Source organism: Pinus tabuliformis, chromosome 2_1 (genome assembly GCF_031772625.1).
Source record: "Pinus tabuliformis cultivar Carrire ecotype Pingquan chromosome 2_1, CPIR1, whole genome shotgun sequence".
NCBI lineage: Eukaryota > Viridiplantae > Streptophyta > Pinopsida > Pinales > Pinaceae > Pinus > Pinus tabuliformis.
Genome location: NC_142299.1, coordinates 695,233,490 through 695,245,759, shown reverse-complemented (window position 1 = coordinate 695,245,759; position 12,270 = coordinate 695,233,490).

Genomic DNA, 12,270 nt, shown 5'->3' with positions numbered 1-12,270 from the left:
GATGTCAAAGACTTCCTCTTCCCTTACACAAAACCTTAAGATCTAATCGGGGCCAAGATTGAATAGATTGCCCCCGATCCAGGTAAATGAGGCACTCTTTCTGATGATTCTGCTCTTTTCTCTCGAAGAGAGATGCGGAGGGAACTGTGCTGAAACAAGGTAGTTTGCTATATCAGCAAACCATGGAGAGAGTACTGAGATAGCAAACAGATGTTCATTGGGCATCTGGTCATCCACTGTTCCATCCTCACCTGCAGATAAATCCAATCTAGATAAAAAGTCAGCAACAACATTTTCTCTACCTGGTTTGTCAACAATGGTTAAATCAAACTGCTGCAATAAAAGTAACCATCTAATAATACGAGCATTCACATCTGGTTTATTCATCAAATATTAGATTGCAGCATGGTCAGTATGTACAAATGTTTGATAGCCAGTGATGTAATGTCGGAACTTGTTCAGTGCATGGACCACAGCTAAGAATTCTTTCTTGGTTACAGTGTAATTCAACTCAGCTTTGGACAAGTTTCTGCTAACGAAGTAAATGGCATATGGAAGCTTTTGCTCAACTTGTCCTAAGGCTGCACCTATGGCTTTGTTCGAGGCATCAGTGTGGATGTGGAAAGGTAGGGCCCAGTTTGGACCTCTCAGGATTGGGGCTGACACTAACTTGTCTTTTAATTCATTCAAACTCTTCTGACAATCGTCAGTCCAATTAAACTCCACATCTTTTGCCAACAAGCCGAACAATGGCGAGGCTAGCTTGCTGAAATCTTTAATGAATCTTCGTTAATATCCTGCTAATCCCAAGAAACTCCTAACATCCCTTACCTTTTGTGGAGGTGGAACCTTTTTGATTAGAGCGATTTTGTTAGGATCCACCTGTAACCCTTGGCGAGAGATGGTATGGCCTAGCACAGTCCCTTCAGTCATTAGGAATTCACATTTTTCAGGGCTAAGGGACAAGTTCATCTCGATGCACTCGGTTAGGACTTTTCCCAAGTTGGACAATGCTTCCTGGAAGTTAGCCCCGTAAGGAGTAAAGTCATCCATATAGATTTCTACTGCATCATGGACCAACTCTGAGAAGATGCTCAAGACAGCTCTCTGGAAGGTAGCAGGAGCATTGCATAGCCCAAAGGGAAGGACACGGTAGGCAAAGGTACCCCAAGGACAAGTGAAGGTGGTCTTATCTTGGTCTTCCGGGCTGATTTGAATCTGGTTGTACCCGCTAAACCCATCCAGGAAAGAGAAGAACTTATTTCCTGCCAGTCCATCCAACACCTGATCTATGAAAGGCAGAGGGAAATGGTCTTTCTTGGTAGCTTTGTTCAGCTCCTGGTAGTCCACACAGATTCTCCATTTCCCATTTTTCTTGGGAACCAAGACCAGAGGGGACACCCATTCACTATTTGAGATGGGGTAGATGAATCTGACATCCAACAGTTTCTGCAATTCTTCCTTGACAATGTCCTTAAGGGCTGGATTCATTCTCCTCTGGGGTTGCCTAACCGGTTTACAATCCTCTTTGATGTATATATGATGGGTACAGACCGAGGGATGGACTCCTTTCATCTCCTTATAATTCCAAGCAAAATCATTTAGATGGCTGGCCAACAGGCTACACAACTCCTTCTCCTGGGAAGGAGATAGGGAGGAGCTGATCTTTAATGCTCTCTCAGGGCCGAACTCCACGTTTTTTACTCTGGGAGTGACAGGGTTGGTTGTGCAAAGGTCCACTAAGGTGCTAGCTTGGGCATCCTCCACCAACTTCTCTAAAGATAGTGCACTGGAAGGTGGATTCTGGATCAGAGTCTCAATCAAGTCATCCTCGGTTGGAGGGTCTCTTCTAGTGGTATCTAGGGTGCACAGAGGTGCTGAGTACACCTCGTCTTCCTCTCCTTCTTCTAACCAAAGTGGTAAGTCATGCTCTAAGGAGGGTTGGGCAGGAGGGTATAGGACTAGCTGCTTGGACATGGGACCATTTTTGATGGTCATATTTCCTGCACGGCAACTTATGTAAGCATCTGCAGTAGCTAACCAAGGCCTTCCCAAAATGAGAGGATATCCAGTAAGCTTTGCCTTTGGTTGTAGAACCAGGAAGTCTGCAGGGTATTCCCAAGAGTCAACAGAGACCAAGACATCCTCCACAATCCCTTCGGGAGTCACGGTGGAGCGATCTGCTAATTGCAGTACTGTCGAGGTCTTCCTCAAGGAATCTTGAAGATTGAGTTTGAGCATGGTATCCCTGGTCATCACATTAATGGTAGCCCCCAGATCAATCAAGGTGTGAGGTATGATGGTGCCATTGATGTGAACATCTACTACAGGACTTCCAGGGTCTAGATACTTGGGGCAGATGACTTGTCCTAACATAAGGTCAGACAGTTGTCCTATGAAATTGATGGTTGAGGCATCTTTCTTTCTCCTGCCTGGGTGTTTAAAGCACTTTTCCTTAACCAGTTTGTTGTATATGGGCACATCCTTGATGGATTGGAGAAGTGGTATTTTTACACACAACTGCTTGAGCTCACCCAGAAGCTCATCTTCCTCTGGGTTGGGTTGTGTGGTGGCAGTTAGTCTCTCAGGAAAGGGTGGAATAGCTTTTGGTTCACTTTCCTGTTGATCCTCCTCATCCTCTGGGGGAGGAGGTTGGCGATCTGGAAGGATCTTCCCAGATCGAAGATTGATCTCCTGGATCTCCACAGCATAGGTAGGTCATGATGTTTCCCCAGTGTATACCTGCTGAGCCTGTCTATGGTTGGGGTTCGGGTTCGGTTGAGCAGGCATTTGAGGTTGCCTTGGAGGAACAGGAGGTAAAGGCTGAGGTTGAACTGGTGGTGGAGGCAAAATGGCAGGAGGAGTGTTGTATTGGGGCCTCCACCCCGACTGAGGTGCACTCCACTGAGGCTGTGACTGGGCATGTGAATGATATGAATGAGAAGTAGGTTAAGTAGGATACTGAGGTGGATAAGACCATGGAGGAGGCATGTACCAAGAAGGATGAGCAGGGGGACCCCAAGAAGGCATGGGAGTCGATTGGTTGGGGTTATAATAAGCTTGTGGTGCCCCTTGCATTCCCTGCTGATAAGGTCTAGATCCTTGAGGCCTCCTTTGGTTGATGAAGTAGAGAGGTTCAGTGGGGGCTTCGGTTCTTTGGTACATGGCTTTAAACCCAGGTAAGGTTGGACACTGATTTGTTGGATGGTCCTCCTCACAAACGAAACACACTTCAACCGAATGCAATGGGCATTTGTTCTTAGGGTGTCTCTTGGTGCACCTAGGGGAGAAGACAGCCAAGGCTCTCTCAGCTTCTTCTTTCTTCTGCTGGATCCTGAATGTGTCCAGCTGCATGGCAATGGTCTGTCTCACCTCACTCTTAAGATCTTCTAATTGGTTTGTAAACTCATGCTTGGAGAAAGGGACACCAGTGGAGAGGAGATTTCCTCTACCTCGTTTCCTAGCTGCCCTGGAATGATTTCTAAACACAGTCTTGATGTCCTCATAAGGCAGTTGGTAAATGTCCCCCCCAGCTAACATGTGAAGGGTGTCTAAGAGATCTTCAGGGACTCCTCGGAGCAGAACCAACTTGAGGGATTCAGGGTCAAGTGTGCACCTGGCCCACTTATAGCTAAGTTGGAACCTCTCCTCATAATCCTCTAAGGACTCATCATTTCCCATGGTCATCCGAAAGATCTCTCCCTTGGTTTCCTTAGACCTACAGTAATCCCTATACTTGGTATTGAAGGCTTGCTGCATCTGAGCCCAAGTAGTGATACTATTCCCAGGTAATCCCATGAACCAGCGTAATGCTGCATCCTTAAGAGTTGAAGGGAAAAGCTTCAGCTTTTGCTCATCTTTAGTATAGTCATAGGTTCTACAAAGGACAACAAACTCAAACAAGAAGATATCAAGATCCTCAGTGGTCAGCCCATGGAAGTGAGGCAAGGCGGAGGGGCTAATGTTCTTCATTTTCATCTCTCCATTGGTCTCTCGGATGGGGAAGGCACCTTCTATTCTCTCATCTTCTCTTCTATTATCAGCCATGGCTTCAGATGGAGTGGTCTCTAACTCTTCTTCTTCTATAGGGTCTTGGTATATCTCAGGATGTTCACCTATAGGTTCCTCTGGGTCACTGTCACCAAAGAAGAGAGAAGGGTGACTTAGTGACGTGGTGGGGGTGTTGGGTAGGAATTTGCCTGATTTATCTCGGTTCCTATGAGGCATGAAATGGAAAGGACTTTTCTTTTTGATTGCTTTTGCTTTTTCTTTGGTACCTGCAAAACTGAAACAGAGTGATCTACAACTAACTATCTTGCTCAAATGAAATTGCGGAATTGGAAAGCTAATCTAGGAAAGCAAGAAATACTAATCTATGAAAGCAGGAAATGCTAATCTTATGAAAGCAGGAAATGCTAATCTATGAAAGCACGAAATGCTAATCTATGAAAGAAGGAAATGCTAAGCTATGAAAGCATGAAATACTAAGCTACTTTTGCAGAATGGAAATGAATAAACTACTGAGCAGAAGTAAGAGTACGAAAGTAGAAGAAAAGCAACAATTACTAATACTCTGACGCTTCCTCGGTAACGGCGCCAAAAAGATGGTGAGCTCCAGTATTGTAGCAATAATGCTACAACTCCTGGGGCTTCCTGTCTCTTACTTTTATCAACACGGTAGTTCGTACAAACTTGGAAGCGACAGTGCTATATGCACAAGTACTAGCTCTTGTCGCAGCTGTCACTTGGTCAGCTGGCACAAGTCTGCTAGGGCTCAAGCCAACTTCTATAGGCTCTCAGAAGAAGCTTGCTAAATGATGGACAAAAGCTATTCTCAAAGGAAAGCTAATTTACTTGACAAAAATGAAATGAAAGCAAATCAAAGCATAGAAACCTAGGAAACCCTAATTTGACTAGTCTAACCTCTATGATGCAAAGAATGTGAATGAAACTTCTACCAATGCTGCCATTACCTCTAATAAGTGAAAATGCATAAATCTAAGCTACTTGCATCTTAAAAGACATGTTTTTGTATTTTTTCTTTAAGTGGATGGAATGATTGTGATTTGGTGCTTATTAGGGTTTGGTTGTGCAGATGTGATGCAGAAGGAAGGAAAGCGTGGGAATAGTTGGGGAGGCTAGGAGAGGTCCCCAGGGATCCTTAGCATCTGTCCACAGAGGTTCCTCACGTTCAGAGGCTCAGCAACCGAGTGAGTGGCCTCCTACAGGATGTCTGCAAGGGATCCTACAGGAAACTCAGAGGTTTCTACAGGAAGTCTACAAATTGCTACAGGATGACCTACCGTGGGTGTTTGAAGTGATGGTGGAGTGATGGAATGGTAGGGGGAGATATGCAAGGTAGGGATAAGGTTGGTGATGGCTCAGGAATGGAGAAGTAGGATGGGGAATGAGTGTAGGGAGTAGGTTGGAAGATGGAGGGCTATATCAACGAAAGGTCTAGAGAATGAAATTACGTGAGGAGTGGAGGAATTTGGGAGATAACAGAGCGGAGAAGAGGTCAAGGATGTGGTTGCATGCGTGATCCAGACGAAGGAGAAGGTAATGGAACGAGGAAGAGTAGTGTAAATGAAACAAATGCTTATGACTGTCACCAAAACGAAAGTTCACTAACCTAAGCTACCTGTGCTATGAACTCAATGAACAACAATCCAAAGTGTGAAGAGAAATGTGCATGAAGCTGTGATGAAGGTGTATGTTGCAAGTGTAAAGTGCATGAAAGAATCTATCGTAACCGTGACTGTGTTGCAGCGAGCATAAGGTAAAGAACTGCGTATTTTTGGTGGTTGGTTATGGACTGCACCCCAGTCCCTAAGAGAGATGGCAGTGAGCCTTAACAACCTTTTTGCTGGAGCTCCAATAGATTATATCTATCCTCTTCTAACCTAAGCAACTGGAAACAAATTCACCATAAACAAATCCTATCTAAACTCATGAAAAAGACTAAATTAACAAACTGTAAATTCGAATTGCACGTTAAAGTAAAAACTCAAAGTGCTGGAACGAAATGCAAACACCATTACAACACCGAGGAGATCTATTGCTCTCAAGTTGGTCCCTAACCTGAGAGATATAGCTCCTTGAGAAAACTCAGAACTAGATCAAAATCTGCCTTCTTTATTCATAATCTGATGTCATGCCAAACTGGTTTACAAAAGGAAAAAAAACACAGAGCTGTAGCTCGTACTTCAAAATTACAAGAGTAATGCAAAAGTTCAAAAAGCTTCTATTCAAGGCTACGGCCTCAGTATTTATGCAAAATGATAATCCAATAGGTTTCCTTGATTTTAGGAACTCGACTGTCCAACTGAAGGTTAAACTGGTGATCCTGTAGAACAGTTGGCTGCCTCTATGCTCGGTGGGGAGATTGATTGGAGCTCGGAGCTACGCTGGGAATCACGAGGAAGGTCCCAAGACTGTGGACATCCTCTCCTAAAAACCAGCAGTGCCACCTCATTGTCTCCTTGTCTCCTTTCTCGTGGTCTTTTCTCGCTTTTAATGCCAAAAACCTGAAAGCATCATGCATTAGTCACGTAGATAATATGTCTACCCTTCTTCCTACAAACAACATGAATAAACTAAGAAATGCATGCATAATCAATAAAAGATGAATGGTTTGAGCAAGTAGAATAGGCCAAAATGAGCCCAAATTGTACCAAAAATTGGGGCTCATCAGAACGCGCGACGGGCGGACGATGAACGCGATGGGCGGGTGCTCCTTGCACGACGGGCGGACGGTGAACGCGACTCAGGCAGGCACGCACGTCGGGCGGACGGTGAACGCAACGGGCGGGTGCTCCTTGCACGATGGGCGGGCGCCCCGTGCACGATGAGCGGGCGAGCGATGTGCGACACGACCCAGGTAAGCAACGAAGAGCGACGAGCGGCCGAGCCACCTGCGACGAAGAAATGCAACGATTGGAACTAAGTGCGAAGTCTTAGTGAAATAATGCGAAGTCCGAATGGAGTTTATACCCATGCGTTGGAGGATTGGCATATGGGCAGGCCGACTTGCAAATGGATCAAAGTATGGGCGTTTTGGACTGTTTTATGGGGTCGGCCTTAAAGGTTGACACCCCTTCACAAATGGATAGCAATGCGTATATATACACAGGCGCAGAGCTCATTTGGAGCATCAACGCACTTCACATCTCTTCTACAGTTCGATAAGGGGTAAAAGGGAAGGCGCAGAAGTAGAGTGCGAATAACTCATGCGCTCTACCGTGGAGTGCGCAATATTTACCGGAGGTCGAGCTAAGGTGCAGAGATACGGTTTGGAGTTGATTTTTGTGCAGAACCGAAAGGAGTTCTTGGTGTCTCGGGTGAGCACCCTCCTACCGTGTGAGGTTTGCACATGATTGTAAAAGGTTGTCTTGCCTTGTTGTAAATATTTCTAAGTGTTGGCTTGGATTTTGCCAGGCACACTTGTATGATGTATTATTGAAGATTATCATAATATATTATTATCGGGCAGACTTTCCGGGAGTTGCCCCTCCCTTTATACTTGTGTGCAATTGTTATTGTTCTTGGTTAATTGCATATTGGATAATGAATGAGTATGGGCTTCATTAAGTATAAAGGCTAATGCATTTTACTTGGTTGCGAAACACAAACCAAGTAAGGACAAGTGAATTAGGCGTAGTCCATGTGCACGAGTATTGTTAAAAAGAAAGTGTTCGGTGGTGCCGCACGTCGCCGGCACGGTTGAAAGACTACCGTGGGCCTAGGGCATGACAGGTGGTATCAGAGCAGATATCCTGGTTGAAGACTGAAGGTATAGCTGCTACACAACTTCACCGAAGTGAAGTTGGTATCAGAGCAAGGTTTGCTCGTAAAGATTGGAGCTCGTGAACAGGTTCAGGTGTTGAAGCATTTGACGAGTGGTTTTAGAGCTGGTGAGCAGGGTTGCTCACACACTTGGAAATTTGGAAGTTGACAAAGTTCTTGCAGGTGACTTGGTGAAGTTGTTGGATGGTTGAAACCAAATTGCAGAAGAGCAAGAAGTTGTTAGAGATGGCAGCTGAATCTTAGGCTGGATCTAATCACACGATGAAGGATACTACTCTTGGGTTCATTGAAAAGGTGATTGAAAAGATGGAGGCTTTGGAGACTTCTTGGGATAAGAAGATGGACTTTCTTGCTAGAGAGCAAGAGACCAACTTGAAGACCAAGGAAGAGCTTGAAGAACTCCGAGTACAACATGATGAACTCCGAGCACAGTATGAGTACAGTGATCTTATGTGTACACAACTTGAAGTAAGGGTCAAAGAGGTTGAGGAATCAAGGGATCAAGGTCTTGCAGAGATCGTGAACTTGAAGAAAACTATTGACTTAGCCAATGATGAGATAGCGGTGTTGAAGAAGGCAGTGAGGCACAACTCAGGTGGAGGAGTACCTCATATGAAGATCAAGGAACCAGAATCTTATGATGGCACAAGGAATGCAAAAACTCTTGGCAACTTTCTATGGGACATGGAGCAATACTTGGAACGATTGGGTCTATCCGATGATGAGACAAAGGTCAAGGTAGCTGCTCAGTTCTTAAAAAAGGATGCTAAGATGTGGTGGCGAAGGAGGTTAGATCAGATTTCCAATGGTAGTGCTGATGACATCACTTCGTGGGATGACATGAAGAAGGCTTTGCAGACTCATTTCAGTCCTCAGGATGAAACATGGGAAGCAAGGACGAAGATTAAGTACATAAAGCAAACCGGAAGCCTACAAGCATATCAACGAGAGTTTGCAAGTGTAGCTCTGGAACTTCCTGACATGGCGGAGAGGGACAAGGTGTTCAATTTCATTATTGGATTGAAACCTTGGGCACGCAATGAAGTGAAGAGGCAGAAGATTAGGACGCTTGAAGAAGCTTTTGCTGCGGTTGATAGGTTGGTGGAACATTATGATGAGACTTCTGATGATAGGAAGAAGAAGTCCGAGAAACCGAAAGATAAGAAGAAGGAAGATGCTTCAAAATCGGATGATAGTTCGAAGATGAAGAAGCCTTTGAAGTGTTGGATTTGTGCTGGTCCACATACGGTGAAGAATTGTCCTTCTAAACCAAAGGTGGCTGCTATTTCACAATCTGATGGAAAGCATGAAGGTGCTTCTGTAGGGATGATGCAGATACTTAGTGCTTCTGCTACTACGGAGGTGGTCTCTAGAGGAGATCCGGAAAGAAACAGGTTAGAGTATGTTCAGATGAAGGTTGGAGGTGCGGATATACTCACTATGGTGGATAATGGGGCTTCTCACAACTTCATGAGTGAAGATACTGCGAGAAGAATTGGGCTGAAATTTGTACCGGTTAAGGCACAAATGAAGACAGTGAATTCTCCTCCTACGAGAATTCTTGGTATAGCTGAAAAGGTGAACACTACACTTCGTGAATGGACCGGGAAGGTGGACTTCACTATAGTGCGGATTGATGACTATGAAGCTGTATTGGGGATGGAATTCATGAAACAATTTGAGGCTATGGTTGTACCACATTTGAGGAAGCTCTACATTTATGATGGAAGGGAAGATGTACCCATTGGTGTTCCAACCATTGGTGTGACAAAACCTGATCATAAACTAGGAGGAATGCAAATGGAGGATATGGAGAAGGTGAACAAGCGGTTGTCCACTGTTGAGGCAAAGCTTGTGGAGCAGTCATTGGTCATTAGATCACTCTCAGATAGCATCTTGGATTTGTCAAGAAGGCTAGAGCTGGTGGAAGATGATGATGATGATGTTGATGAGGTATATGTGAGACCGAATATCCAGAAGGAAGACCGGGAAGCATATCTACAAAGGATGGAGGTTGAGGATCTTGATAGATGGATTGAGTTGATTAGTGAGGGAGAGCCTTCAGGCTCTTCTCCCTCTACATCTTCTTAGATGACATAGAAGATGGGGCTCATTGTTAGCTGCTCATGGCAGTGAGTCCTTAAACATGTTGAGCAGGTATGACTGATGGTGCAGGGATGGCTTGGCATCAAGCATCATGACATGTTGCAGATGGATGGAGTTTCCATGGACCTGAGCATGGGATTATGGATTCTTGATGAGTCGAGGATGTGGCAGATGTTTGAGAGACAGTTGATGAGGACATGGCTATGTTCACTCTCATGGATTGAGCGTGATGGTTGGATTAGCTACCCAACTAGTTCAGACATGGGTTCGCGAAGTGTACAGAGATGTGTTGGCATTATGCTGGAGTATCATGACATGAGTTCACATGATGATCATTGAGATGACTATTATATTGTGGAGATGAGTTGTTGACACATAGTTGAGGTGTGTTAGCACTTGTTGACATATCATGGGCAGTTTTGCACATGGAGATGATGACATGATGGAGTTGACACATTGTTGCGGTAGACATGTAGCTTGAGTTGGAGGGATTGACCTTCCATGGTGGAGAGCAGCATGGGGAGATTGTGACAGGTGGTCAGTGATCATGGACATCTATGACATACATTGGTATGGTTGTCTTGGTGACAATTGGTCACTAAGGTGTTACATGATGGAGATGGAGCTTTATATATGTTGCAGTGATGTTTGCCTTATATGGAGGAGTCTACATCATGGTTGATGATGATCTTGGTGGAGAGCTACCGGGATGGTATGTTGTCGAGGACGACAACGATTTCAGGTGGAGGAGGATGTAAGGCCTCCGCGACTCGGGCAGGCACGCACGACGGGCGGACGGTGAACGCGACGGGCGGGCGCTCCTTGCACGACGGGCGGACGGTGAACGCGACTCGGGCAGGCACGCACGATGGGCGGATGGTGAACGCGACGGGCGGGTGCTCCTTGCACGATGGGCGGGCGCCCCGTGCACGACGAGCGGGCGAGCGATGTGCGACACGACTCGGGCGAGCAACGAAGAGCGACGAGCGGCCGAGCCACCTGCGACGAACAAATGCGACGATTGGAACTAAGTGTGAAGACTTAGTGAAATAATGCGAAGTCCGAATGGAGTTTATACCCATGCGTTGGAGGATTTGCATATGGGCAGGCCGACTTGCAAATGGATCAAAGTATGGGCGTTTTGGACTGTTTTATGGGGTCGGCCTTAAAGGTTGACACCCCTTCACAAATGGACAGCAATGCGTATATATACAAAGGCGCAGAGCTCATTTGGAGCATCAACGCACTTCGCATCTCTTCTACAGTTCGATAAGGGGTAAAAGGGAAGGCGCAGAAGTAGAGTGCGCATAACTCATGCGCTCTACCGTGGAGTGCGCAGTCTTTACCGGAGGTCGAGCTTAGGTGCAGAGATACGGTTTGGAGTTGGGATTTTGTGCAGAACCGAAAGGAGGAGTTCTTGGTGTCTCGGGTGAGCACCCTCCTACCGTGTGAGGTTTGCACATGATTGTAAAAGGCTGTCTTTGCCTTGTTGTAAATATTTCTAAGTGTTGGCTTGGATTTTGCCAGGCACACTTGTATGATGTATTATTGAAGATTATCATAATATATTATTATCGGGCAGACTTTCTGGGAGTTGCCCCTCCCTTTATACTTGTGTGCAATTGCTATTGTTCTTGGTTAATTGCATATTGGATAATGAATGAGTATGGGCTTCATTAAGTATAAAGGCTAATGCATTTTACTTGGTTGCGAAACACAAACTAAGTAAGGACAAGTGAATTAGGCGTAGTCCATGTGCACGAGTATTGTTAAAATGAAAGTGTTCGGTGGTGCCACACCTCGCCGACACAGTTGAAAGACTACCGTGGGCCTGGGGGCGTGACACTGATGCTCCTTTTGGCACCCCAGGACCTACCAGCCATAATTTGGAAGCGGGCCTTCAAGCGTCCACAACCCCTTCGTTGCAATGGTCTTCGCGTGGTTTTCCACCACTTCAACAACCGAGCACTCGAGGATACCCCAATTTTCATCCCAAGCCTCCATTCAATTTTTCACGACCTGGCACTGCAGGGTTCCCCAAATTTCATCCCGCCCGACCTCCATTCAATTTTCCATGACCAGGCCCTCCTCGTTTTCCCAAAACTCCTGTAGCCTCTCCCTTCGATATTCCACCAACCCCGCTCTAATGCTCCTTTTGGCACCCAAGGACCTTCCAGTCAATAGAAAATCCCATTCATCATCTTTCGGGGCTCTCAACAGTTGTGTTTTTCGGTGTTTTTTTTCCCTCAGCATGAGTTGTGCTTGATTTACGGTTACCGTTTATATCAGGCTGCTGCTGATAAAAGTGTAATTGGTAGGGCTCTTGAGGTGTAATAACAAACATGTGTGCTCTATATA